This window comes from Hyperolius riggenbachi, chromosome 2 (genome assembly GCF_040937935.1).
Source record: "Hyperolius riggenbachi isolate aHypRig1 chromosome 2, aHypRig1.pri, whole genome shotgun sequence".
In the NCBI taxonomy this organism is placed as follows: Eukaryota; Metazoa; Chordata; class Amphibia; order Anura; family Hyperoliidae; genus Hyperolius; species Hyperolius riggenbachi.
Window position 1 is genome coordinate 424,948,439 of NC_090647.1, and position 26,877 is coordinate 424,975,315.

At 41.8% G+C, this 26,877-nt stretch overlaps 1 protein-coding gene across 1 annotated transcript in view; it reads left to right on the top strand.

Annotated features, from left to right (window-relative positions):
* PUDP (pseudouridine 5'-phosphatase) overlaps positions 1–26,877 on the top strand; it is a 377,760-nt gene that overhangs the window by 349,968 nt on the left and 915 nt on the right. The window lies entirely within an intron of this gene.

The window sequence follows — 26,877 nt, forward strand, 5'->3', positions numbered from 1 at the left end:
GAGAAGTCTCCGATGGAACGCACGGAAGCAGGTATGTATCTGCCCGCCGCTCGCTGCCCACCACAGCCCCACAGACACTTACGAGATGGAGGGGAGCGCAGAGGGGAGAGCCCCGAGGTGAGGGAGAGGGGGGAACTACCCCTCTCCCCGCCGACTGTGGGCAAGGCTTTCCCCTCATGCTGCCACCCCTCCAGCACCCACAAAACGGCCGCGAGCGGGCCCCGGGGGGGGGGGGCGCTCAGAAAATTTGCAGGGGGGCCCGGTGGGGCCTAGTTACGCCCCTGTTTGAGGTCATTAAAAATCAGAACTATTCTGGTAGCAATGAAATGGAAAATGTACATGAATGTGCATTATTCCATGTTCATTTCAAAGAGCCTTTAATGTTGCTGTTGATGTGGCTTTGAGCAGAATGTAATTCATGCTGTGAACCCATGCTATGCATCTGAGTGAACCTAACTTGCCTAATCTCCATGCTCCATCCAGTGACTGACTAAGCATTACCTGGTACTCATACTATGTTGTGTGATCTGGTTTTCTTGTATTCCTGTATTGTCATATTGCTGTATGTGACCCCTAAATATTGTCTGTAACCTAAATTAATGTTCAGCGCTGCGTAATATGTTGGCGCTTTATAAATACAATAAATAAATAATAAATAAATCTCACCTGTTGATTGCATCAGCAGCAATGTGCTAAGTCAGGATCTCACAATTGACATACCTTTGGCTTGGCTTTAAGCCCCATCTACACGATACGATTCTTTATATGATTCGATTACGATTCTATTTACGATCCGATTAAATCTGACATGTCCGATCGGGATTCGATTCAATTCGATTTGCCATTGTTTTGCAATGGTAAATTGAATTGAATCGAATTGAATCGAATCCTAATCGGACAGGTCGGATTTAACCGGATCGTAAATAGAATCGTAATCGAATCGTACGAAGAATCATATAGTGTAGATGGAAACATCGTTGTGCAGTGGAATGAAGGAACAAAGATGTGCGTGAGCAGTTCCTTAACTGGGCATATGCGGTTCATGAACTGTTGCATGCTCAGTACAAATATGGGAGTTCACGGCCGTAGCTGTGATCCAGGGCCCGAGTACTCATTGAGGCAAGGTAGGCAATTGCCCCAGGGCTTCCAGGCAATGTGGGGCTCCAAGCTCTGCTCTCCTTCCCCAACTTTCCCCCTGCTTCAAGGATGCTGTCCCAGGGGCCCCTGCATTTGCAGTGTTGAGAGCAATATCAACTCACCTGTCCCGGCGCTTATCCGTGCTCCCATCTTTCTCTAACCATGCTACTGGCTGCCTCTTCTTAGTGACCCAGTGCTGCCGATTGGTGGGTGGGTGGGGGGGCGGGCCAAGCCAGGTCAGGAGTGGGGTGGTCAGGGCCCGAAGGTTAATTTTTCCCTGGGGCCACAGCGTTGCTTCAGCTGGCTTTGCTGTGCTCCCATAGTGCTGCTCAAGATGGTGCCACTTCTGACAGAATTAATTTGAAGGTTTACTCATAACTGACAACTGGAGAGATTCTGAAGGAAATGAGGAGTGCAGTACGGTAGGTAAACCTATAAGGGCACAGCACAACAAAATAACATTTAGGTCATTTTTCTTTTTCAATTCAGGTTTACTTTAATTACTATATCAGGCTAAGATTACACTGCTCATTAAATGCTACTGGTAAAGAATCAAGATATAAGTTTAACTAAAATAGACAGGCCAGCAAATGACTGTCTGCGACACACATACCATACATCTTACTATTCCATTTTATGTATGCTCTAATAAATTGCCCATCAAGAGGACACAGATACATTAATCTCCAGCTGCAATCAAAGCTAGTGCTAATAAACTGTCATTTATTGCTGCAAATAAGGCCATACTCTGACAACCAGCTGTTTGAAATCCACAGATAATCCACTATAGCCCTCAGTAATGAATGTAAAGCTCAACAACGGAACACATTTTACTGCTCAATCATCTGATTGCTTTGAGATGTAATTTGTCAGGATTCTAAGGATAGGACTAAGGATAGGATGTTAGTGATACAGCGGTACTTTCACTGAAGAGTTTGATATAAGGAATAGTAAATTATTTTAATAGTAATTCCTATGTCATTAAAAACATAAACCTATTACATATTTGTGTATGTACACTACAAAATACACCTCTGTCAGTGACCAGCTGAAAATGACCTTGGGCAATAAATTATTGGTACCCTTTTAAGAAGTATTAATTACATGTGTACCTGTTTATTACCGTGTTTCCCCGAAAATAAGACACTGTCTTATATTAATTTTTGCTCTAAAAGATGTGCTAGGGCTTATTTTCAGGGGATGTCTTATATTTCTATTAGGAAGTGTCTCTCGGCAAAACACTTCCTGTTCCTTTGTACTGTGATGTTCACAGTTGGATTTGGAGTTGTTGGATTTGAAAGTATGCTACTGTACTGATCAGGCACCTGCCCTTTCTTCTCTGCACACAGCTGATAACCTTGCTGTGTGCTTAGATGACAGGATCAGTGCCCGATTGGCACTGTGCCACTGTGTCTCCACTTACTGGCTGCCCTTCCTTCTCTTTAACTTCCGCTAGGGCTTATTTTCGGGGTAGGGCTTATATTTCAAGCATGCTCAAAATTCCAGCTAGGGCTTATTTTCAGGGTAGGTCTTATTTTCAGGGAAAGAGGGTATATTGCAAATGTCAAAATGGCATCATTCCATTAATGATTTGCATTACAATTTTGTACCATGTTAGCCATCAGTTAAAGCAAAAAAGCTTAAATCTTTTAAAAATAGCCAAAAATGGTATTATCCTACCTCAAAGTTTTCTGTCAACTATACGATTTTTGGCAAAGCACTCTGAGTAGCCAAGAGAGGATGTAGAAACCTGGCTATTGTAGATGACAATGAGGGCTGGTTCAAACTATAAATGCTTTTTTAAAGGCGTGTACACACGCCTGATTCCTTCAAACGATGGGTTGTTGGACCCGCCCACAGGGTGGCCGTTCTGACGCCAGTATCCTTGTGTGTACAGTCTGTCGGCAGGTTGATGAGGCTGGTTTTGACCGATCCGCCAAGCGGATCAGTCAAAACCAGCTTTAAATGCCTGCCAACGACTGTACACACAAGGATACTGTTGTCAGAAATGCCGCCCCATGGGGGGGTATAACGTCCCGTCGTTTAAAGGACTCAGGCGTGTCTACGCACCTTAAAGGGACTCCGAGCTCATCTTAAAAATGAAAATTGTACTCACCCGGGGCTTTCTCCAGCCCAGTGCTGGTCGGGAGGTCCCACGACGGCGTCCTGGCTCCTCTCCTAGTCCCCGCTCCGGAATGGCTGACCGGCGGCAGCCCAGGCGACACTCGGCCGAGTGTCTGGTTTCTTCTTCCACGTATGACACGGCTGATGTCATACGCCGGCCGCCTCGCGTCATCACGCCGGCCAGCGTGAAAGTACTCGCATGCGCGATTAAAGCGCGCATGCGCCGTACTGCCACTTCGGCTGCCGTGATTATGTGAGGCGGCCGGCGTGTGACGTCAGCCGCATCATACGCGGAAGAAGAAGCCCGACACTCGGCCGAGTTTCGCCCGGGCTGCCGCCGGTCAGCCATTCCGGAGCGGGGACTAGGAGAGGAGCCAGGACGCCGTCGTGGGACCTCCCGACCAGCACTGGGCTGGAGAAGGCCCAGGGTGAGTACTATTTTGCATTTTTTGTTGAGCTCGGAGTCCCTTTAAGTTTCAGTGATTTGAAAACCTCTTGCTAATGTAATGCTATGTGTATTTTCACTTGACCGATTACAGTTTTTTTTTTAAATCCCACATAACATTACATTAGCAAGCGATTGAGGGAGAGTGCCACAATAACGTGAAGACAACCGAAGACTCACTGACAAATATAAAATATGAGGAAAGTCTTATTTATTTGAAAGACCTGAAATACATATTTCAAAGCAAAATGATTGTATACCTTGCACAAAATAGCACAGCTACCTTTCAAAACCTTGCTGCAGTTTCAGTTCCAGTCTGCTGATTATCAGCTATGGCAGTAGCATTGTATTGTGTCTTTATTTGAAAAGGTAAACACACACAAATGTTCTCTTCCAGTTACCATACCAAATATCCTCAAAATGCAGTAACCAATTATCCTTCACGATCTTAGACATAATAAACATACCTAATTATGCCAAGTATTCAAGTATGACAACATGCTTGCAGTTCAGTAGACCTATGACTTGTTATAAAAAGAAATGCAGTTGTTCATAGCATATACATCTCAGTGCTGTTTTTAGGCATAGACAAACCAGGCAGGTGCCAGGGGTGACAGCTGGTTCAGAGAAATATTCTTAACAGACTGTGTGTTATGGAATTCATATACACAACTACTAGTTTCATTAAGACAATATTAAATAGTAATTGTATCACCTAAATGGGCACCACTGATTATCATAACACATGTTGCTTCAATAGCAAAATTGTGAATACGCAGGTACTGTTTATGACCTAATTAACCTGTAATTATTCTGATGTGGCCTTTTATTGATTCCTGCAACTCCTCTAGCTTTCCGTGAGAGTATTCCAACCTGTAAAGACCCAGGCTTTGAAGAAAGAGTATATACTTTGTTTTTTATATAAATTGGCTACATAACTCTCAACCTTTATAGTAAGGATTATTATTTGGGTTGAGTGTGTTTGAGCCAGTGATGTGTATCTGGCTTGGTAAAAATATGTATATCTTTTTATACACATGATTTGAGAAACAATATTTTTGTATCTAACATCAATTCATTATTGCTGTCTGTAAAGCCAATTAAATGTAAGCTACAGACTTCCTCTTCATAAGTTTAGTGGAGACATGCAACAGATACCTTGAATTGGGTACCAAAATGACCAAAAACAGCCCATGCATTTGTGAACCCTCAAGTGTCTTTTTTTTTTATCAGAAAAAAAAACTAAAAAATGATATCTGTAACTGTTTAATTGCTTTTTACGAGTCTAGGTGGGAGCTGAATCCTTACTGTATGCCCAAATAATATTTGTACATTTAGCTCACTTAGAGCTTCTGCTACAGCTTTTGAGATCCTCTGAGTTTACACATGCATATCCAGGTGGTTCTCTTACAACCCAAACATGAAAAAAAGGTTCATCACAACCAAACACCCTCCTGAGCTCCAGTTTGTTAACCATGTATCCAAGATATTCATTGTGCATTTTTGAATTAGGCTTTTATGAATTTGTAAGAAATACAGCAGAAAAAAATAGTCCATTAGTATAGTTGCCCTATTTGCCCTCACTTTCTCTTTCTATTGTTAATGCTTCCGGTTTCATCAGCAGGGAGACAGATCATCATTCATTTTTAGATGAACCTTTTACTGTACATATAATTTTCTGACAACACTACAGAAGCTGATTTGTAACGTATTGACCTTGAAGGCTACAGTACAGGCTTGCAACTACTGCCAGTCCTGCTTCTCCTTCAATGAATATATGGCCTTGTTCTCCTTACCTATGCAATGGGTTCATGAAATTCTCCCAGACTTGTAGCTTAGAAGCTGGATTCAGGCTGCAATTAAATTGGTAGAGCATATGTTTAGTACAGAAGACTATATCCTTCCATTTAAATACATACTCAAGATACAATATCCCAAATACTGAATTTCACTTTGATTAATTCACTTCCTCAATTCACGGGATGTACATAAACCAATAACTCATAAAAAATAACATAATCAACAAGCTAAATATAACTAAAGCAACATCACGAATATATAAATTACTGAACTCTGCTGGCAACTGCAAATGGGAAAGAGACCTCTGCACACACTATAAACCTGAAAATTGGTGTAAGCCGTCACTGTCCTGGTCTATAAAAATCATCCATTTGGATGTGTGCAATATTCTGTGTTAAGCAGGATTACGCGTGTTATGGTAAGTCTTACCACGCGAAGAGTAGAGCACAATGCAAAAATTACATGCAAAGCATTATGCTCTACTCATAGTGCTTAAAACTTTATGCATGTAAATGTTTAATACATTTATCCTATACTCAGGGCCAGATTTCCCACAAGGCACTGTAGGCACGTGCCTACGATCGCCTAATGTGTCAGAGGTGGGTACAGTCCCTGATGTTCCCCTCTCTATGTGCAGAACAAAAGTGCGATCATGTGACTCACCGTTCTGCGCCCAGCTCGCCCAGTGCTCAGCATGATGCCGATCTGTTGCATATTCAGGGGTGGCACCAGGGAAGGGAGGGGGGCTTGCCGAGGCTGGAGCACTCAAGACGCTCCATAGAAACAGCATTTCAGCAATGCACCCCATGTATTTTATCCATGGGGTGTATTGCCGAAATGCTGTTTCTATGGAGCGTCTTATCAAGCTGCTGAGTGGCAGCTTGAGAGCACCTCCTCCTTCTTTCCTCTCTGATGCAGTTACATGGCTGGCTCTTTCTGTGCGTCACACATGGGTGGCTGTGGTGCGGAATTTAATACTAGAGGAGTGAGTACTGGACCGTGGCTGAGCACAGCGAGCCACACATGGAGGAGAGGGAGAGCGGAGATGGAGTGAAGAGAAACTCAGGCACTCAGCTGTCAGTGCACAGCGAGCAGCCTGTAACACGGGAGAACAGAGACAGAGCCTGTCTGCCTGAAAGGGACACACAGCAGATGCAGTGTCCGCTAGAATGCAGGGCCAGCTAGCTGCCAGTCTGGACCAATGACAGAGGGAGGAGGTAATATACTCTGTGTGGCCTCTCCTCTTTTGCAACTACTACTCATTCTTTCTCTTTTTTTTTTCTTTTTTTTTGTTCTTTGTGTCCTTCTCTATGTCTCGATGCCTACCCTTTGTGTGTCCCTCGTGTGCCCACCCCATGTGTGTCCTTAGCATGCCCACCCCATGTGTGTCCTTAGCATGCCCACCCCATGTGTGTCCTTAGCATGCCCACCCCATGTGTGTCCTTAGCATGCCCACCCCATGTGTGTCCTTAGCATGCCCACCCCATGCGTATCCTTAGCATGCCCACCCCATATGTGTCCTTAGCATGCCCACCCCATGCGTATCCTTAGCATGCCCTCCCCATGTGTATCCTTAGCATGCCCCCCCATGTGTGTCCTTAGAATATCCACCCCATGCATGTGTGTCCTTAGCATGCCCACCCCATGCGTGTCCTTAGCATGCCCACCCTATGAGTGTCCTTAGCATGCCCACCCTATGAGTGTCCTTAGCATGCCCACCCCATGAGTGTCCTTAGCATGCCCACCCCATTCGTGTCCTTAAAATGCCCACCCTATGTGTGTCCCTCGCATGCCCACCCCATGTGTGTCTCTCACATGCCCACCCTTTGTGCGTTTCCATGTGCCCACCCCTTGTGCGTTAACGTGTGCCCCCCCCCCCCTGTGCGTCCCTCACATGCCCACCCCTTGTGCATTCCCGTGTGCCCACCCCATGTGCTTCCTTTGTGTGTCTATCCTCTGTGTGCCATCCCTCCGTGCCCACCTTTTATATGTCCCATCTATAACCCCCCCCCCCCCCCGTACATACAAACCCTCTCTACGTCCTGCTCCACCTCCATGCTCACCTTTTGTATGTGTGTTGTTTATTTATATAGCACCATCTTCTGCTGCACTTTACAAAGTATATAGTCATGTCACTGACTGTCCTCAGAGGAGCTCACAATGTAATCCTACCATAGTCAGTGTAATATCCTACCATATTATTATTATTATTATTATTATGTATTCATATAGCACTGACATCTTCTGCAGCACTTTAAGTGGACCCACATTAAAAATACAAGATTTCAGAAATAAAATCTATTTTCTAAATTATAATAATGAATAGCAGCCTATTTCAACTGCATGATGACAAATATAAAATATTTTACATTTATTGGAGGAACCCGTCCCTTCCTTTCATATTGCCAGGACAGAATCCGGCAGACTAGTGGAGTAGGAGGTGTCCCGCAAAGGAGGAATTGCTAATGGCTGCCAACTGTATAACCATAGTTATAAAGAAAAAAGAAAAGGGTAAAGTAAAAAAGAAAAGGGTGAAAAGCATGCACTGAAATGCTCATAGGCTCGAGGGAGTGTTTATTTATCTTTGTATGTGTCAGAGTGGTGCAACTAAATATTTTGAATTAAACATTTTTTTTTGGTTTGGGTCCGCTTTAAGAGTACATAGTCATGTCTAATCCTAATCCTACCATTGTCATAGTGTAATGTCCTACCATAATATTATTATTATGTATTTATATAGCACTGACATCTCCTGCAGCACTTAACAGAGTACATAGTCATGTCACTGACAGTCCTCAGAGGAGCTCATGCTCTAATCTCTACGATCGTCATAGGCAGCCTGATGTCTTACCATATTATTATGTATTTATATAGCACTAACATTAATCTTCTGCAGCGCTTTACAGAGTACAAAGTCATGTCACTGACTGTCCTATGCAGAGCACACAATCTATTCCTACCACAGTCATAGTGTAATGTCCTACCATATCATTAGTACTGTATGTATTTATATATTACTTATATTATTCAGCACTGCGTAATATGTTGGCACTTTATAAATACAATAAATAATAATTACTGACATCTCCTGCAGCGCTTTACAGAGTACATAGTCATGTCACTGGCTGTCCTATGTGGAGCTCACAATCTAATCCCTACCATAGGCATAGTGTAATGTCCTACCATAATATTACTATGTATTTATATAGCATAACATTTTATTTCTTAAGAATGGGGGGGGCGGGGCACTGTGCTGAAGGGCGGAGTTTAGGGCACCAGAACTGCTGTGCCTATAGGCTCCTGAGCTGTAAATCCGGCCCTGTCTATACTCGAGTATCACTTATGGGTTTGTCCAGAAACTCCTCCGAGATGTGTTTCAGGTGGTGCAATAAAACAGGGTTTCTGCTACACATATGGTGAGCATGTCCCTTTTTATAAAAAAAAAATAATAAAATAAAATTGCCACAGTTTCACCATTGATCTTTGACTTAACCCAGGGAAAGGATTACCCCTATGCCTGAATTAGCGTTCCTACATCACAAGATGAAATGCCTACCAATAAAAAAAGCAACACATAATAGCCAAAGTGTAACTAGCATTTAGAATTGCTGTTGTTAGACAGTGGAAACCGGCTTCCCCACCCACTTTAGGACAAGTAAAAAATATATGAATTGTGAACTATAATTCTTAATAGTTTATGCTAATTCTACTGGCTTTGATTTGATAAGAAGTGGTCTATAGTGCTATAGAAATAGAGAAGCCTACTCCTTGAAGGAGTTTATATGAGTCTAAGCATTCAAAACTTTGAGATATTTGAACATGAGTTGTCTTACTCTCTTTTTGCAAAGATAGCTTCAACATAAATAGGTTTCTAGATATGTTCTTACGAACTTGGTGTTTTTTTGTTTTTTCTAAAATGGACAAATAAGTACTCTGTACATGCTGGATGTCTCTGTGGTTTGATGTTTATTGTTAATTTATGTTCACACTTGTCTTTTTATTCCTGTTTACCTTTATGGTGCATGCAAGCTATATATATATAGGTTGGGCTCACTCTAAACACAGAAACAGATCTCCGTACGAACTCAGAAATCAGAATATTACGTAAACTGAGCGAATGCTAAATCTGTGACCAGTGATTGTCTATACTGTAGGTTCTCAGTACACAGCTGTATATTATTTGTCAATTTCATTGAGTGTTCTCAATAAAAAAAAATACATTTACAAAAATTAGCCTCTAAACAAATTTCATTGAAGTCAGTGGTGCCAACTTGTATAGTTAATTGCAAAGTTGTGAGACTTGCTATCATCACCTAATTTGCTTGGTACATTCAGGAGCATAGTGGGAACAAGTCAAAAAACTTTTTTTTTTTTGAATAGACCGTTTTTGAGAAAATCTAAAGTTTTTTTGCTAGGAAAATTGGAGTTAAATTAAATATTGCTGTGTTATCCTTACCTATCGGAATTGTAGCTGTACGTAGATCCATGCCAAAAGCAGTGAATTTGCTGCTGGTACTTCCTATTGGTCAGTACACTGACAAGAATACCATATTTTCTGGCTGAACGCGATAGCTATAACTATGTAAATACAAAACCAACAGGTAACCCAAACTAAACGCCAAGGTTATTGCCAAGAATCACCGTACAGCCTCAATATTCTTGTATACAGATCCCCAGAAAACCTAGACATTATTTACTAGCTAAATAAAGCTATTCCCCTCTCCTCTTTAACCCTTTGTCGTCCAAGCAAGGTACAGCCAGATGTTAGTGTTCTTGTGAACCATCGTTTTTTTGTTGATTCCGTCACGGGTATCAAGGGGTGAGCAGCTCCAGGGCGTGGGGTCTAAATGAGCATGGCTCTTCATTAGGCACCCAGCAAGGGATGATGGGTCATCACCCCTAGTGGATGGCTTACTACTTTGCTGCCTGGTGCGTGCAGGTCCCGCCCCTAGGACTACCGCACCAGTGATGGAAAGAACAGAGGGTATCTGGCGGGGTAGGAGGGGGTTTGAGCAGAGTGGGCCGTAAGCTATAGGGCTTGGACAGGCTTGCTGGTCAGATAGGCCTAACCTTAGGGATCCCAGGAAGGAACTGTCTGACAGGGAGACATCCAGGAAGGAAGCAGACTGTATAGTTCCCAGGAGACTGCGGAGAGGCAGGGGGAATCCTGGGTAAGGAGCTGACAGCTAGGATCCCAGGAGGAGTACTGACTGGCAGGATAAGTCCCAGAGATATACTGACAGTCAAAGGGAATCCCTGGGAAAGGAGCTGACAGGCTACTAACCCAGAAGGGAACAGACAGACTGGAGGAAACCCTGAGATGCCGCGGATGATTGGAGAGTTGATGGAGGGAACTGGCAGGCAGGAGGAATCCCCAGGGAAGATGTAGGTGACTGGGAGAGTTCCTGGAAAGAACTAGCTGGCAGAGTAAATCCCAGGGAAGCTGCAAGTGACTGGAGAGCTCCTGGAGGGAACTGGTAGGCTGAGGGAAACCCCAGGGAAGCTGCAGGACAGGGAGTGAGGCAGGGAGACTGACAGGGAACAGGGATAGGCACAGGGAGGCAGGCTGGGAAGTGCAGGCTGGGAAACGGGGATGAATGGATGGCAGACAGGAGTCTGACAGGGTGTGCAGGGATCCTGGTTAGGCTGCAGGCAAATTAGCTGGCAAGCTAAATTAGGCAGACAGGCAGGCAGGTGTAGCTACAGGGATTAGTCAAAGGGCGTGTCCTGGAAGGGAGATACTGGTCGAGAGAAATCCAACAGGGAGAAGATCCAGGAAAGGGTGGGGGAACGGTGACTAAACACCGTGGCCATGACCAGGGCTGCAATAGCAATGAAGTGTGAGAGTGGTGCCAAGCGGTCATTAACCTCCACCACTTTGTACCTCTCTCCTTGTTTGCGGTACTGTACCTTTTTAACTTGTATCAAGTTTTGGAATAAAGTGTTCTTTAAGCTGGATGTGCACCTCCACTCTACTTTGATTGGATACAGCTATTGCTTTTGGCAAAGCAGCACTCCGCTGCTGTGATTGATCAACTACCTCTGCACAGGTATTTCTACTACAATTTACATGAAGTGTTAGATACCCCGACTCTCAATTAGGGAGAGTGCAGTACTGCCTATGGCCACTTCAATATAAGCACAGCAGAGGCGTGCACATGCCTAGTAACAGAGGATGCTGTACCTTGAAGCATGTCGGGAAAGACAGAGCGGAGCTGTGTGGGACTTGGTGGCAGGAGAGCCAGCACAGGAATGAGGTGAGGCAAGCACAAGCAATTGTGACTGCAGAATTCCAATTCCAGACAGCATGTGCCTCCATTACCTGAGCTGTACCAGCCAGCATGATCTATGATATGGGGTCTCTAAAAAGAAGCAGTTGAAAAGGGCACAATGTTAAGGTTACGAAACCATCAATGGGGTCAGGGTCAGACATCACCAAGGGAGTCTTGGGGTTAGGCATCGGTAGACGGAGGGTTCTCTGTAAGAGAAGGATTAGATTAGGCCATAGTAAAATCTTGGTAAATATAACTGATGTTTTGTTATATGAATTTAGTAGAATATTGATTTTACCAATATTCTACTATCCCTTTTCAACAGGCGCCTTTATTAAATGGTGTATGGTGCCATTGACTTCAAAGTAAAATGTGAAATCTGGCCATACATTTACAAAAATAAAGTAAGATGTGATTGGGCCTTCTTCCCTGCAAGATGGAACTTGGAAATTTCACTCACTCATCACTCTTCTTGGGGGACGGGGGGCAAACTACAGCTACAGGTTATACTGGAGGAGCAGTCTGCACCTACATGGGAAGAGTACAGATATACTAAGAGAGGAGATGGTTAGAAAATTGCAAGACTCATTTTAAACTAGGGCCTGTGGGGAGGGTATGGTAATAACATATGCACAAGACATAGTAGATAGACTGTCAGTCTATAAGAGTTGGAGAGGTGATCAAGCTAGCTAAAGAGTAAAGAGGTGATTAAACCATCGTGTGTGTGCTTTCATTGGCTCCTGATCCTGTCTTTCACTGTAAGTCAATGGGAGCGGCTTACATTGAAAGACAGGGCCAGGAGCCAATAAAATAATCTCCTGACCGGCTCACATGGATCTGCCGTCATAGAGACAGGCAGAACCAGTAAAATGCGGGGATTAAGCGGCACGAGCGATGGAAACGGCGGATGCGCGCATCGACGGCTAATTGAAATCTACGCCCTGCCAGCCAGGAGCCCACCAGAACAAAGCGTAGATTTCAATTAGCTCGGTCCTTAAAGAGACACTGAAGTGAAAAAAAATATATGATATAATGAATTGGTTGTGTACTATGAATAATTACTAGAAGATTAGCAGCAAAGAAAATATTCTCATATTTTTATTTTCAGGTATACAGTGTTTTTTTCTAACATTGCATCAATCTCTAATATGTGCAGATTACACAACACTCAGCATTCAAAATGATTCTTTCAGAGCAGTCTATGAACTAATGACCTCTCCTCTAGCAGAGGAAAAGTAAACAATTAACTAACAGTTGAGATAATAAAAGTCAGAAAACAGCCCTCTCCACGACTTTGAAAGTCGTAGAGCTTAATGGCTTTTTTGTATAGAGCTAACAACTGGAGTTTCTTAAATCTTCCTGTACTGGAAACAATTAGACTGATGTATCTGATCTTAATGTTTTATTTCTTAGCTGTACTACACATACAAATCATAATATCATATTTTTTTTTTCGCTTCAGTGTCTCTTTAAGTAGTTAATGAACTTGAAGAGAGATAAATTACTAAAAAATGGTATTGTGGAAATTACAGTGATATGGATGGTAGCCAACTAGCCATTGCTGGATGGTAAATTTGGTATGGGTAACTATTCTTGTTGGAATTGAGGGGTATTAATTTGTTACTATGTTATATGCATGTTAAATGCTTTTATACATACATGACAAGGAGGAAAAACCGTTGCTGTAGCAGATTAAAAATCCCAAGCATGTGGGATCATAGTGATTAGTGAGTTCACTTATCCAAGCTAATTAACATGGTAAAGAGATTTTTTTAAATCAAAAACACAAGATGATTACTTGATACAAATGGTAGCTGAACCAACCTGGAGAAATTCTCAACTTAATTTGATCAATTCAGAGAGACCCGATTAGGGATGCTCATTCGGTTCCGACCGGAAATTGCATTTCCACATTGGAATGCGAAAATCTGTAATACAAGTGCGGTAGGCAGATTTTTGCGGATTTCTGCCGACTTTAAAAAAAAAGACTAGTTTTTGAGAAAATCGATGTTAAACTTTTTTTTCATCTTGTTCACAGTCTTCTGTTAAATAAACCCTGAAAATGTTCTGTGTCTAGGACCCATGCGGGCTTTGTTATTAACTGCTAGAGTTGGCAGCTTTTGTCTGAAATGTAAAATGCAGAAAATCCGCATTATCCGATATGCAGTAATTTTAAGCCAATCAGAAGACTTAAAATAATAAACCAATCAGAGAATAGGGATTTAGGAGAAAATTTCTACATTCTCTGATTGGCTTATTGGTTCTGAGTCTTCTGATTGGCTTAAAATTACCGCATATCGGTTAATGCGGATTTTCTGCATTTTACGTTATAGTCAAAAGCTGCTGACTTTAGCAGTTAATAGCAAAGCACCCATAGGTCCTAGTCACACCAAATTTTCAGGGTTTATTAAAAAGAAGACCGTGAACAAGATGTGGAAAAAGTTTTCAAAAAGACCTTATAGTTTTTGAGAAAATTGATGGTAAAATCGGCAGAAAGTTTTGCAATTTCCGGCGGAAATCCGCATCAGAATGCAGAAATCCGTAGCGGAAAGGGGTAGCGGTAATCGGCAATGGCAGAATGCGGATTTTCTTCAGAATTGTAAATTTGCATTTCTGACCATCCCTGGACCCGATGTATATAGTGCGAGTTCAGGAACAGTTGAAGAATAGAAATCACAGTATGATCACCTTTATGAGCAAGAACTAGAGTTTTTGAAAAATTAAAATATTCACAGCCCAGTGACTCACTAAATATTGTAGACTGGCATAGCAAAGTACAGGACAAAGACACTGAAAATCAATATGCTTACAGAAAGCATAATAGATCTGCACAACAATTCTCACCACCTACGTTGTTCCTGGTGTTTTTAAAATAACACTTAACATCGGGATTTCTGGTGTAAGAGCCCTTCAGCACTGCATGATTTAGCCAATTTTTGAAGCACATCCATTTTGCTGGGTGCAAGGGCACCATGATTTGCATAGTAATCGGGGTGTGGTGTGATCTGCTTTTACCATAATTACAAACGTAGTGTCTGCTGCAGTTTTTCTTCATTTGCTATGTGATTTACATGCACTCCCATTGATTTAACCTAATCAAAAATGAAAAAAGAAAACTGACTTGACATTTTTTCAAATCTGCAATTGCAATCACACTCACCAATTGCACCCGTAATCGTGGTGAAAATGCATGCTTTTGTAAACAAGTCACCACAATTGCTAACACGATTTTCAGTGTGAAAATGTATGTAGCTGTGCATGTTCCACAATCTGAACAGAGAATAGTGTAACCGCTCAGTCTCGCTGAGATTCAGAATAAAATGCTAGTCAAGAATGAAATGAAGAATGTCGGCAAACATAATAAACAAAAGGAAAGAAAAATGGTAAAGCTACAGTCTCTAGAGAACAAAGTTAAGCACAAAGTACAATAGCTAGTAGTTACAAGGCACAACAGTGTCTGCAGAACAAGACTATGTCCACTGGGGTATGTAATGGCAGCATCATGTAAAGCTAGGAACAGTAATCCTACATAAAATAAACAGCTCATGCAGCCTGTGGTCTTTCTTAGGTAAAAGCTGTACTGAAACGTAACATCATAATTACTGTTGGCTACTGTGAATTTTTTTTAATGTTTTGCTGCCGAAGGTAACAGAAAAAGCAGTGTGCATCCAATGTGGTCATATATTTTGATAATACAGAATCCATGAAACACTAACACATGAAAATAGCTTAATATCCTGTTGTGGTGGCTGTATGAGCGGTAATATTTTCTGGAATAAATCCTAATGGATCCTCAAAGCGCTATGACTTTGTGCTGCCCCCAGTAGAATGCATGTGTTAATGCAAAGATAACATATTGCCTATAGCTGTACATAATAGAGGTGTTTATCAACAGGAAAGGCATAAAATGAAATGATCACAGAAGACTGTGTATTAAGGTTGTGTTGCTGCAGTATATAAAGCACTAACCGGTTTGCCTAATGAGACAATAAAAAAAGTAGCTCAATTGTTTTCATCTTCATACTCGTCATCAGCCTCAATCCCAGACAAATGTTTGGGCAGAATATTTCTGCATATCGGATGCTTTATATAGCACAGTGCAGTTGCAGAATCCATTCTGATTAGTGATGAGCAAAACAACCAAGATTTTCTTTTGTTTAATATTTCAAGGAGTTGTTGCTAAATTAGTTTTTCATGCTAATTCACATTCACAAAATGTAAAACTCATCTAAAAGGTTTATTTTGTACTTTATAGAAGTATATTTTTTGAGTGGAAAGCATCGAAATAGTTTGAGCTGTGTCCATGACTTCTTTTATTTGTGCAAATAAAAATGGTAATAGGATTAGCTAGTTCACAGGAGTCTCATATTTAATAACCATTTCTTCAAGAATGAAAGGTAATCTGTAACAACCCCCCCCCCCCACTTGGGGCATACTTACCCCTGGGAGGGGGAAGCTTCAGGATCATAAGGAGGCTTTCCCCATCTTCATCTATCCCTTGGTTCAAGCTCTGGCTCCTCCAAAACCACAGACTGCAAAAGTGCCTGCAATATTTACCTTACCCGGCTCCAGTGCAGGCACAATAGAAGCTTTCCAATTGGGCCCAGGTGGAAATAGCCGAACCCAATCGGATCCGGTAGGTAGATATTTACCATACCCGTGTTCGTGGGCTGACAGCGCTGGAACTGTGGGATGGAGGAAGCCTCCTTAGGATCCAGAGGCTTCCCCTCCTGAGATAAGAACCCCCCTACCCCCCCCCCCCCCCCCCCGGGATTTCTTTTTTTTATTACAGATTTTCTTTGAGGGTTAGGGTGCATACATACATCCAGTTTTGATTTGCCAATGATGGTCCATTTTTACCACTTCTATGTAGTGTAAGAGCTTCCCTTTACAATCTGTTCATATTTTTGAAAATCTGTTAGCCCTCATACCACATGCATGTGGTAAAATTGGTCAGTAAAAGTTGGATGCGTGTATACACCCTTGGCAACAGGTCTAATGCATATTCATTTTCAGATGATCAATTAATAAAGCAGTACTTTTGCGAAAAATAACTTTGCAAAATCCCAACTGCAATCTCTAGTTAATGTGATTTTAAGTATAAACCAGCCTCAAGTCTTTTAAAAAATGCTAAGTGAAAGAAGTCTTTTTAGTGATCCAGAATTTTATTGTACTGATTTCATTGTTGCTTCCAGAAGTAGGAGGCATATGTTAACATACAAATGAGGACAAACAGGACGTTTTTCACCTGCACTACAATGGTGAACAGACATTTCACTAATCTGAAATTGAACCTATTTTAAATGGAAAAAAAAAGCATTCTTAAAGCTAAATGTAACCACTTTATGAAAATCAGGCAGTATATAGTGTATGTAGCTTAATTTAGTTTGCCAGTACAAATAATATAGGAGGGGTGGGATGTGGGTGTGGTGAACTGGACTATCAAGAGTCGGGACTGTATGCGCGAGAGAGAATTAAGTTCAATTTAGACAATGCATGAATCCTATAGCTAAGGGCGCATACACATCCTATTTTGATTGCACAATGATTGTCCATTTTACCACTTCCATGAAGTATGAGAGCTTATCTACACAATCTGAGCATAGTATTCAAAATCTGGTGGCACTCATCTAAATGAAAGTGGCAAAATTGTCCGTTCAAAATTAAATGTGAGTACCTGTCATAGCAAACTCCATTTTAGATTAAATATTACCAAACATTATGTGCTTTCAAGGGCAGGCACTCTAGGATGCCTAAAACTACCTGTGCTACGAATATTGAGACTTATGTGCATCATGTGCATCCAGTATACTTATTTTTACATTTGAATAAACCTCTGTGACTACTAGCTTTATTCTTTTTCAATCCACTTTCACAATCACTCATGTCCCACCTGCACTTACCTTTTTCCTAAGTGTTGGGGGAAGGGGGGGGGGGTGATTGCTAAAATGCTACTGCTGACATCCAGAGGGTCTGTACCTCTAGTGACCCAGCATCAGGGGAAGGGGTCGGGATCAGCTCCAGTTTGCACGCTGTAGCTCTACCTCCTTTCATACATGCAAGCATAATATTATTACTGAATAAGATCCATATATGGTGATAAGTGATGTAGCAAACATCAAATTATGCACTCGTGAATGCAAATTTACCACAAATGTTTGCAAACCAGCCTTTCAGGGCAGGCTCCATAGACTTGCATGGAAGGTGAACGGCCACCGACTTTAGCAGTTATTAGCAAAACCCCTGTATGTGCTACAAACATCAAACTTGCATGGTATGCTAAGGAGGACAGTGGGAACAAGAAGCAATTTTCTTTTTCAAAAAGACTTGAAAAAGTTAGAAATGTTAAAGTTAGAGGGAAACAAGTAGCAAAGTTAATGCAGTAAATGACAGATGATGTATTAACATGTAAATAAATGATATAATTTTTCTTTTATACAGATTCAGAGTATGGGAAATATATATGCAGCCAAGCCTCCCCCTCTCCCCTAGAGCCCTTGTCCAATCTATGGACAAGGGGCTTTTCCCCACTTCCAGTGCCCCAGGAGGAGGTGGGGCAACATCACCCTGGTGGTTTAATGGTGGCATCTGGGAGTCCCCTTTAAGAAGGGGACCCCAGATGCCCGCCCGCCCCACAGGATAAATAAGTATAGTGGTACAGAGTACCTCTCACCCATTTCCAAAAAGAGTTAACTAAAATAAAAAAACAACCACGAATAAAGTCTTTTGTTTTTAAAAATATTTACCTGTACCTTTTAAAAAAAATATCCTCGGAAAAGTCCCATGCCAATATCCTCTATCTTGCAACCTTGATTGAAGATCTCTGCCGCCCCGTGCACCATCCACCACACGCCACCACTCCCTGCCCCACAGCTCTAGCTATACTAATAATAGCTAGAGCAAAAAGCATAGTTAAATTTTGGCTCCAAGGCTTTCCATTGGTCTAGAACAGACCAATGGGGATTCTACTCCCAAATACTCTGATTATTAGCATCTTATTGATCATCTCTACTTACAAATAAATATTTTAAAGCATACCTAAGTGGAAAAAAATAAAATATTACATTTAACTTCCCCATCCACACCCCTTCCTCCATACGCAGTTAGCACTTGAAAATTGTAATACATATTATCCCTCCTCACTCCTGCCCCCTTACCTGAGGACCCATCAGGTTGAAAATGTTAATGTTTCAGAATTGTTTATTATGCCTTAACTCACATGGTCATGTTAGCCATTGACTTCTCATATTTATTTGGAGATGTGCAATTTAGTTTGTGCACAGAAAAGTGGGAATTAATGACTGTATGGTGTAACAGCAGTAATTTACAGTGCATATAAGAAGTAAAGTGGGGATACAAACAGATTTGTTTCCCACTGTTTAGGATAACATTATATAATTACACTATGAATGTGGAAAATATGAATGATTTCTTCACAATTTCCTTTCTGATCAGTTCACTCAAATTCAGTTTGAAAATTAAAAGGGCACAAAATGGCGGGGGAGGAAGGTTTAGCTTTACCTCTCTCTGTCTGAGGCATTGCCATATCATTTAAAACCTTGAGGCTTGGAATAAGTCAGGATGTAGAATACATTAATGGATTAATTTGCTGATTAAAGACGGACACTTTGAGCCTAGAATATTGAACATTTTCTCAATATTCTAATGACCTGAGATTTTTATTTTGGGTTTCTCATAAGCAGTAAGCCAGAATCCTCAAAATTGTAACAAATAAAGGCCTGAAATATCTAGCGTGGCATGTACTGAGCCTCTTTCATATATTAGTTTTGCCTTTTGAGTTAAATTACTGAAATAAATAAACGTTTGCATTATTTTCTATTTTTTCGAGTTTCAACTTTCTCTCCGATGTTTCCCCAGTACTGAGGATGATTATCCATTTTATTAAAAGGCAAACCATGCCCACTGTTGATCTTGGCACCCTTACAGCTGACCTAAAATGTAAAAAAAACTTCCACACAGTCCACAGAAGTTCTATTAGAGTAGCATGAATAAATGTTAAAAACGGATCTCTTGTGGCAGAAAATATGGGTTTTGTTGTTTAGCCATACCCCCTCCTGAAGAACTGCCACACCAATTTTCTGCCCTTGCATAGGCTTCTAAGAGATTGTGCCATGGGGAAGGAGGGTTAGATTTTAGAGTAGCCCAGGTGTGTTCTGTACCACTGAGCCAGTCAGAAGTGGTGAAGAGAAAAGGTGTGTAATGCAAACTACAGTATTCACAGTGACAGACACTCTATGGGGCATACCAATTTAGTACAAAAATCCCCTGTCTAGAGATGAGCGTAATGACCTAATTACGATTTCGCGAAATTTCGCGTAATTAGTGTAATTACGATTATGGCCATAAGTACATAATCGTAATGAAGAAGTATTTCGCGAAATTTCGCGTAAGCGTAATTTTCGCGTAATTTTCGCATTACAGTGGGTTGATGCCGTAATTTTGCATTAAACGCTACCGTAATTTCGCGTTAAACCGTAACGCTCCGTATAATATAAAAAAGCCGCCGACTTTAAGGGTTAATAGCAAAGTCCCCTTAAATGCTAAGAGCCTCAAATTTGGAGAATATATTAAGGAGATCAGGAGGAATAAGAGGAAAAAATTTTTTTTCAAAAAGACCTTATAGTTTTTGAGAAAATCGATGTTAAAGTTTCAAAGTAAAAATGTATACATTTAAAAACCCGCCGACTTTAACGGTTAATAGCAAAGCCTGCTTAAAGTTTAGGAACACCAAATTCCTAGGGTATATTAAGGGGATCAGTGGGAATAAGAGGAAAAAAAATGTTTTCAAAAAGACCTTATAGTTTTTGAGAAAATCGATTTTTAAGTTTCAAGGGCGAAAATGTCTTTTAAATTCGGAAAATGTCAGTTTTTTTTGCACAGGTAACAATAGTGTATTATTTTCATAGATTCCCCCAAGTGGGAAGAGTTTTACTTACTTCGTTCTGAGTGTGGGAAATATAAAAAAAAAACGACGTGGGGTCCCCCCTCCCAGACCTCTTTAACCCCTTGTCCCCCATGCAGGCTGGGATAGCCAGAATGCGGAGCACCGGCCGCGTGGGGCTCCGCACCCTGACTATACCAGCCCGCATGGTCCATGGATTGGGGGGTCTCGGAAGGGGAGGGGCAGCCAAGCTTTCCCCTCCCCCTCCGAGCCCTTGTCCAATCCAAGGACAAGGGGCTCTTCTCCACCTCCGATGGGCGGTGGAGGTGGAGGCCGCGATTTCCTGGGGGGGAGGTTCATGGTGGAATCTGGGAGTCCCCTTTAAAAAGGGGTCCCCCAGATGCCCACCCCCCCTCCCAGGAGAAATGAGTATAGAGGTACTTGTACCCCTTACCCATTTCCTTTAAGAGTTAAAAGTAAATAAACACACAGACACTTAGAAAAAGTATTTTAATTGAACAAAAAACATAACCACGAAAAAAGTCCTTTAATATTCTTAATTAACCATTAATACTTACCTGTCCCTTTAAAAGCCAGTTCCCACGCAATATCCTCGGAAATATACTAAACAGTTACAATATAACAAAGTTATTACAATGTAACAACTTTGTTACATTGTAACTACGCCGCACCCGACGCCACTCGCCGCTCAGCCGCCGCACCCGCACGCACCCGACAGAGCTCTGAGCTATATAGCTCAGAGCTCCCTAAGCATCTTTGTATTTGGGCTCCAAGGAGCCCCATTGGTCCTTAGCAGACCAATGGGGTTCCTTTAAATCAGAAGGAACCCCATTGGTCTGCTAAGGACCAATGGGGCTCCTTGGAGCCCAAATACAAAGATGCTTACAGAGCTCTGAGCTATATAGCTCAGAGCTCTGTCGGGTGCGTGCGGGACGCTAAGTCCCCGCCGGCTCCCGCTGTCCACCCCGCCCACATCTGTCACCCACATGTCACCCACATGTGGGTGACATGTGGGTGACGTGGGAGAGGCGGGGAAGGCAGCGGGAGCCGGCGGGGACTTAGCGTCCCGCACGCACCCGACAGAGCTCTGAGCTATATAGCTCAGAGCTCTGTAAGCATCTTTGTATTTGGGCTCCAAGGAGCCCCATTGGTCCTTAGCAGACCAATGGGGTTCCTTCTGATTTAAAGGAACCCCATTGGTCTGCTAAGGACCAATGGGGCTCCTTGGAGCCCAAATACAAAGATGCTTAGGGAGCTCTGAGCTATATAGCTCAGAGCTCTGTCGGGTGCGTGCGGGTGCGGCGGCTGAGCGGCGAGTGGCGTCGGGTGCGGCGTAGTTACAATGTAACAAAGTTGTTACATTGTAATAACTTTGTTATATTGTAACTGTTTAGTATATTTCCGAGGATATTGCGTGGGAACTGGCTTTTAAAGGGACAGGTAAGTATTAATGGTTAATTAAGAATATTAAAGGACTTTTTTCGTGGTTATGTTTTTTGTTCAATTAAAATACTTTTTCTAAGTGTCTGTGTGTTTATTTACTTTTAACTCTTAAAGGAAATAGGTAAGGGGTACAAGTACCTCTATACTCATTTCTCCTGGGAGGGGGGGTGGGCATCTGGGGGACCCCTTTTTAAAGGGGACTCCCAGATTCCACCATGAACCTCCCCCCCAGGAAATCGCGGCCTCCACCTCCACCGCCCATCGGAGGTGGAGAAGAGCCCCTTGTCCTTGGATTGGACAAGGGCTCGGAGGGGGAGGGGAAAGCTTGGCTGCCCCTCCCCTTCCGAGACCCCCCCAATCCATGGACCATGCGGGCTGGTATAGTCAGGGTGCGGAGCCCCACGCGGCCGGTGCTCCGCATTCTGGCTATCCCAGCCTGCATGGGGGACAAGGGGTTAAAGAGGTCTGGGAGGGGGGACCCCACGTCGTTTTTTTTTATATTTCCCACACTCAGAACGAAGTAAGTAAAACTCTTCCCACTTGGGGGAATCTATGAAAATAATACACTATTGTTACCTGTGCAAAAAAAACTGACATTTTCCGAATTTAAAAAACATTTTCGCCCTTGAAACTTAAAAATCGATTTTCTCAAAAACTATAAGGTCTTTTTGAAAAAAAAATTTTTCCTCTTATTCCCACTGATCCCCTTAATATACCCTGGGAATTTGGTGTTCCTAAACTTTAAGCAGGCTTTGCTATTAACCGTTAAAGTCGGCGGGTTTTTAAATGTTTACATTTTTCCTTTGAAACTTTAACATCGATTTTCTCAAAAACTATAAGGTCTTTTTGAAAAAAATTTTTTTCCTCTTATTCCTCCTGATCTCCTTAATATATTCTCCAAATTTGAGGCTCTTAGCATTTAAGGGGGCTTTGCTATTAACCCTTAAAGTCGGTGGCTTTTTTAGATTATACGGAGCGTTACGGTTTAACGCGAAATTACGGTAGCGTTTAATGCGAAATTACGGCATGAACGAAACGCGAAATTTCGCATTGAAAATTACGCTTACGGTATTTTAAATTACGATTTTAATGGCAATTACGCTACCGCAATTTCGCATCGTAATCGCGAATTTCGCATGCGTAATTATAGTAATGCGAAATTTCGAAAATTTCAGCTCAACTCTACCTGTTGCTGCAATAAGTACAAAAAGAAGGGGGCGGTCATAGTGAGGGTCATTCTCAAACTTTTCATTTTGAAATTTACACTGTAGGTCCGCTTTTATATCTATAACATATTTTTTTATTCTGTGACTTCCGTTACAATTCCTTCTGTAGCAAGCTTGCATCTGTCACCCTTCTTTTCTTTCTCCTCCTATATTCATTCTTACATTGAGAGTGTTTCTTACATGCACTTAGAAGTGGAGTCTGTGGCCCATAGGCAATTGACGTTTTCTCCTGAGTTTTCTCCTATTTTCGAACTTGTCAATAAAATGCCTTTTTAAACCACCAGCAACCAAAAAATGTATTCAAAATAATTTTGAATACACAGTACTTTTTCATCTAATTGTTGATACTTTTTCCATTGCAAAGTGTTGAAAATGATTCTAAATTGAAGATGAAAAAGTATCTCCTAAGAGAAAACTCAGGAGAAAAAGTGAATTGCATATAGACCTGTATGCTTAGAATCTGACACATTAAATTCTCCTAAAATCTATTCCTTGAATAATCTGCTGTTGGTGTAAATAAAAAATAGTATCACATGACACTATAAACCTTTTTTGATGTTACATGAACACTAACATGGCTACAATCATCTATCTGATGGTAGGGATTCCCAAACCACACATCACTGTTTTTCTGTGTTGTTGTGATAGCCTTCTGTATTATTATTACTTTCCTGACCTAAAATGACCATGCAGGTCAGGTGTTTGGACTCCAATTATTGCGTGCTATAATGACAAAAGATGAGCCTAAGTGCCAAAAATCAAAGGTTCCATGTTCCTCTCACCTCCGATTTCCTTTTTGACATTTCATATTACATTCACCAACAAAAATCTAACCAAATAAAATAAATTGTGACCATTGGTAAAAAAAAAGAGAAACATTTATATTGAATCAAGCACCCCTCTAGAATTAAAAAAAACCTCCATGATATTGAGTAATTTCTAATATGTAGTTAAAATGGACACAATGTAGCTAGCTCAGGCATGGGTAAACTCGGCCCTCCAGCTGTTACGGAACTACAAGTCCCACAATGCATTTGCCTTTGAGTCATGACTGTGGCTGTCAGACTCCTGCAATACATTGTGGGACTTGTAGTTCCTTAACAGCTGGAGGGCCAAGTTTGCCCATGCCTGAGCTAGCTTGATTTAAAACTTGTAAAAAAAACCTTTGAGGGAAAAAAATAGATTTTTATTTTTGGAGAAAAAAAAATCAGGTCTATAACATTACATTATTATTTAGTATAGGATAGACAAGTACCATATAAATAATGCAATCATCCAATAAGTTAATTCATCTAGGCAGAACAACTCCATAGTAGGAGATATAAACCAGATTAAGAGGCAGGATGTGCTAATGGGAAAAACCGTACCAAAAGCAAAAACCAGAGGGAAAAGTACCCAAAAACAGCACCAACCTGACTCAGTATAAGTAACAACAAGTGTGTACTCTTATTGAGAAGTCATAAATCACAGTTTAAAACACTTAACATTCACCAAAAAGTGAAGCGCAGGGTGACACCATATTATACAAAAAATGAGTTAATAATCACTCACAGCAGGACCTCCAGCTCATGGGCTAACAATAGATAATGTGCCAATATGATATGAGAAAATGATGCCTACAATATAATCAATACCTATAGTAGTAACTGAATAAATAAATAAATATGCACAATTCCAGACCAGATACACAGTGCAAATAAGCTCAGATAAAATATTGATGTGGATGACAGGCATTTGAGCACTGAAAAAGCCTGACAAGGTGCAATAGCAAAGCGAATTGAAAGTGCAAAGTGAGAAGATAAAGTGCTTCTGTCATGTGTCAAAGAAGAGGAGGACCGAGGATCACCCAGCGCTGACCGTCTTAATGCATCTTGCATTAAAAGACTGTGGCCGCATTCAGGCTCCCTGCACACTGCAAATCCGTATTCTGATTCCGATTCCATTTCCGATTCCGATTTTCCCTGAATACATTCAACAGAAAAACGGATCGAAAAAATGCAGCATGCAGTAAAGATTAAAAATCGGAATCGGAGGTAAAAACTGATTAAAAAGCGGAATCAGAAATGCATGCAGTGTGCAAGAGGCCTCATAGCGGGATGTTGCATTGTATTGCAATATTAAAGTCACAGCGCAAAGATGTCAACACACATTAAAGAGTAACTGTTAGCCCCCAAAGTGAAATTTAAATCTCTACAGCAATGTTTTATTTAGTATTAAAGTGATCCAAAAAGCCAATGCAGAACTTAAAAATCAATATAATTTTGTTACTATGTAGCCTTTTGCCCAAGCTAATGACGCAAAGCCGCATATCTGATACTGATGAGCATGCAGAGCATGCCTATGTCTGCCCGACCCCCCTCTCCCCCCTCTCCCCCCAGGACCAGGTGCCGATCTATTCGCACCACAAACAGCTGACCGCTCTGACAGGGAGAGAGAGCGGCAGCACTTCCAGCGCAGCCACGCAGAGCAGCCGCCGCCGAGTCACATGTGAGACATGTGAGAGAGATGCACGGTGGCGGCTGCTCTGCCGTGGCTGCGCTGGAAGTGCTGCCGCTCTCTCTCCCTGACAGAGCGGTCAGCTGTTTGTGGTGCGAATAGATCGGCACCTGGTCCTGGGGGGGAGAGGGGGGTCGGGCAGACATAGGCATGCTCTGCATGCTCATCAGTATCAGATATGCGGCTTTGCGTCATTAGCTTGGGCAAAAGGCTACATAGTAACAAAATTATATTGATTTTTAAGTTCTGCATTGGCTTTTTGGATCACTTTAATACTAAATAAAACATTGCTGTAGAGATTTAAATTTCACTTTGGGGGCTAACAGTTACTCTTTAAGGATGCGTTACTGTCGCATACAGGCAATGAAAAGTATGCTTTCCTGTACCTGGTAACGTGTGTGTTTAGAGATAATGCACTGCAAGCAGTTTGTTGCCATAACGCTACAAGTTACAATGTGATGCTAACGTCACACTGTGAACACCCCATAGGATTACCATTGCAGTGCGGTAAGTTGCGTAATGCAGCTCTGCAAAGTCCCACTGTGAATGCAGCCTCAATAATTCAACTGAAACTACATCTGGGATGGATACATCCGTTGCAAACATTGTTGCATCTGAATAGCAACCAATTATGATGCTATATTGTTTTAGATCCATTACCCTCTCACTAACCCTAGATTTGATTGTGTGACAGACTGTTCAAGATGAGCTAGATCTCAACACTTTTACATAATCTATCAGCTTTCAAAATTGTGATATTGTGATTCCTCCTCCTGCACCTAAAATGGGAACTTAGCAGACAGCCGAGGAAGTGTGCACATGCTGAAACAATCCATTTGCTCTTGTGGCACTCCAACCAGTATCCCAACTTAAATCGGGCACTGTTGTACTATAGAAGGCATTTAAACCCATGAGCAGACACTGCTGGCTCCAGCTTTTCAGGGAAGAAATTCTAATTGCTTCTGTTTGTCTCCATAAGGCATGTAATAACAGTGGAGCAATGTATTATCC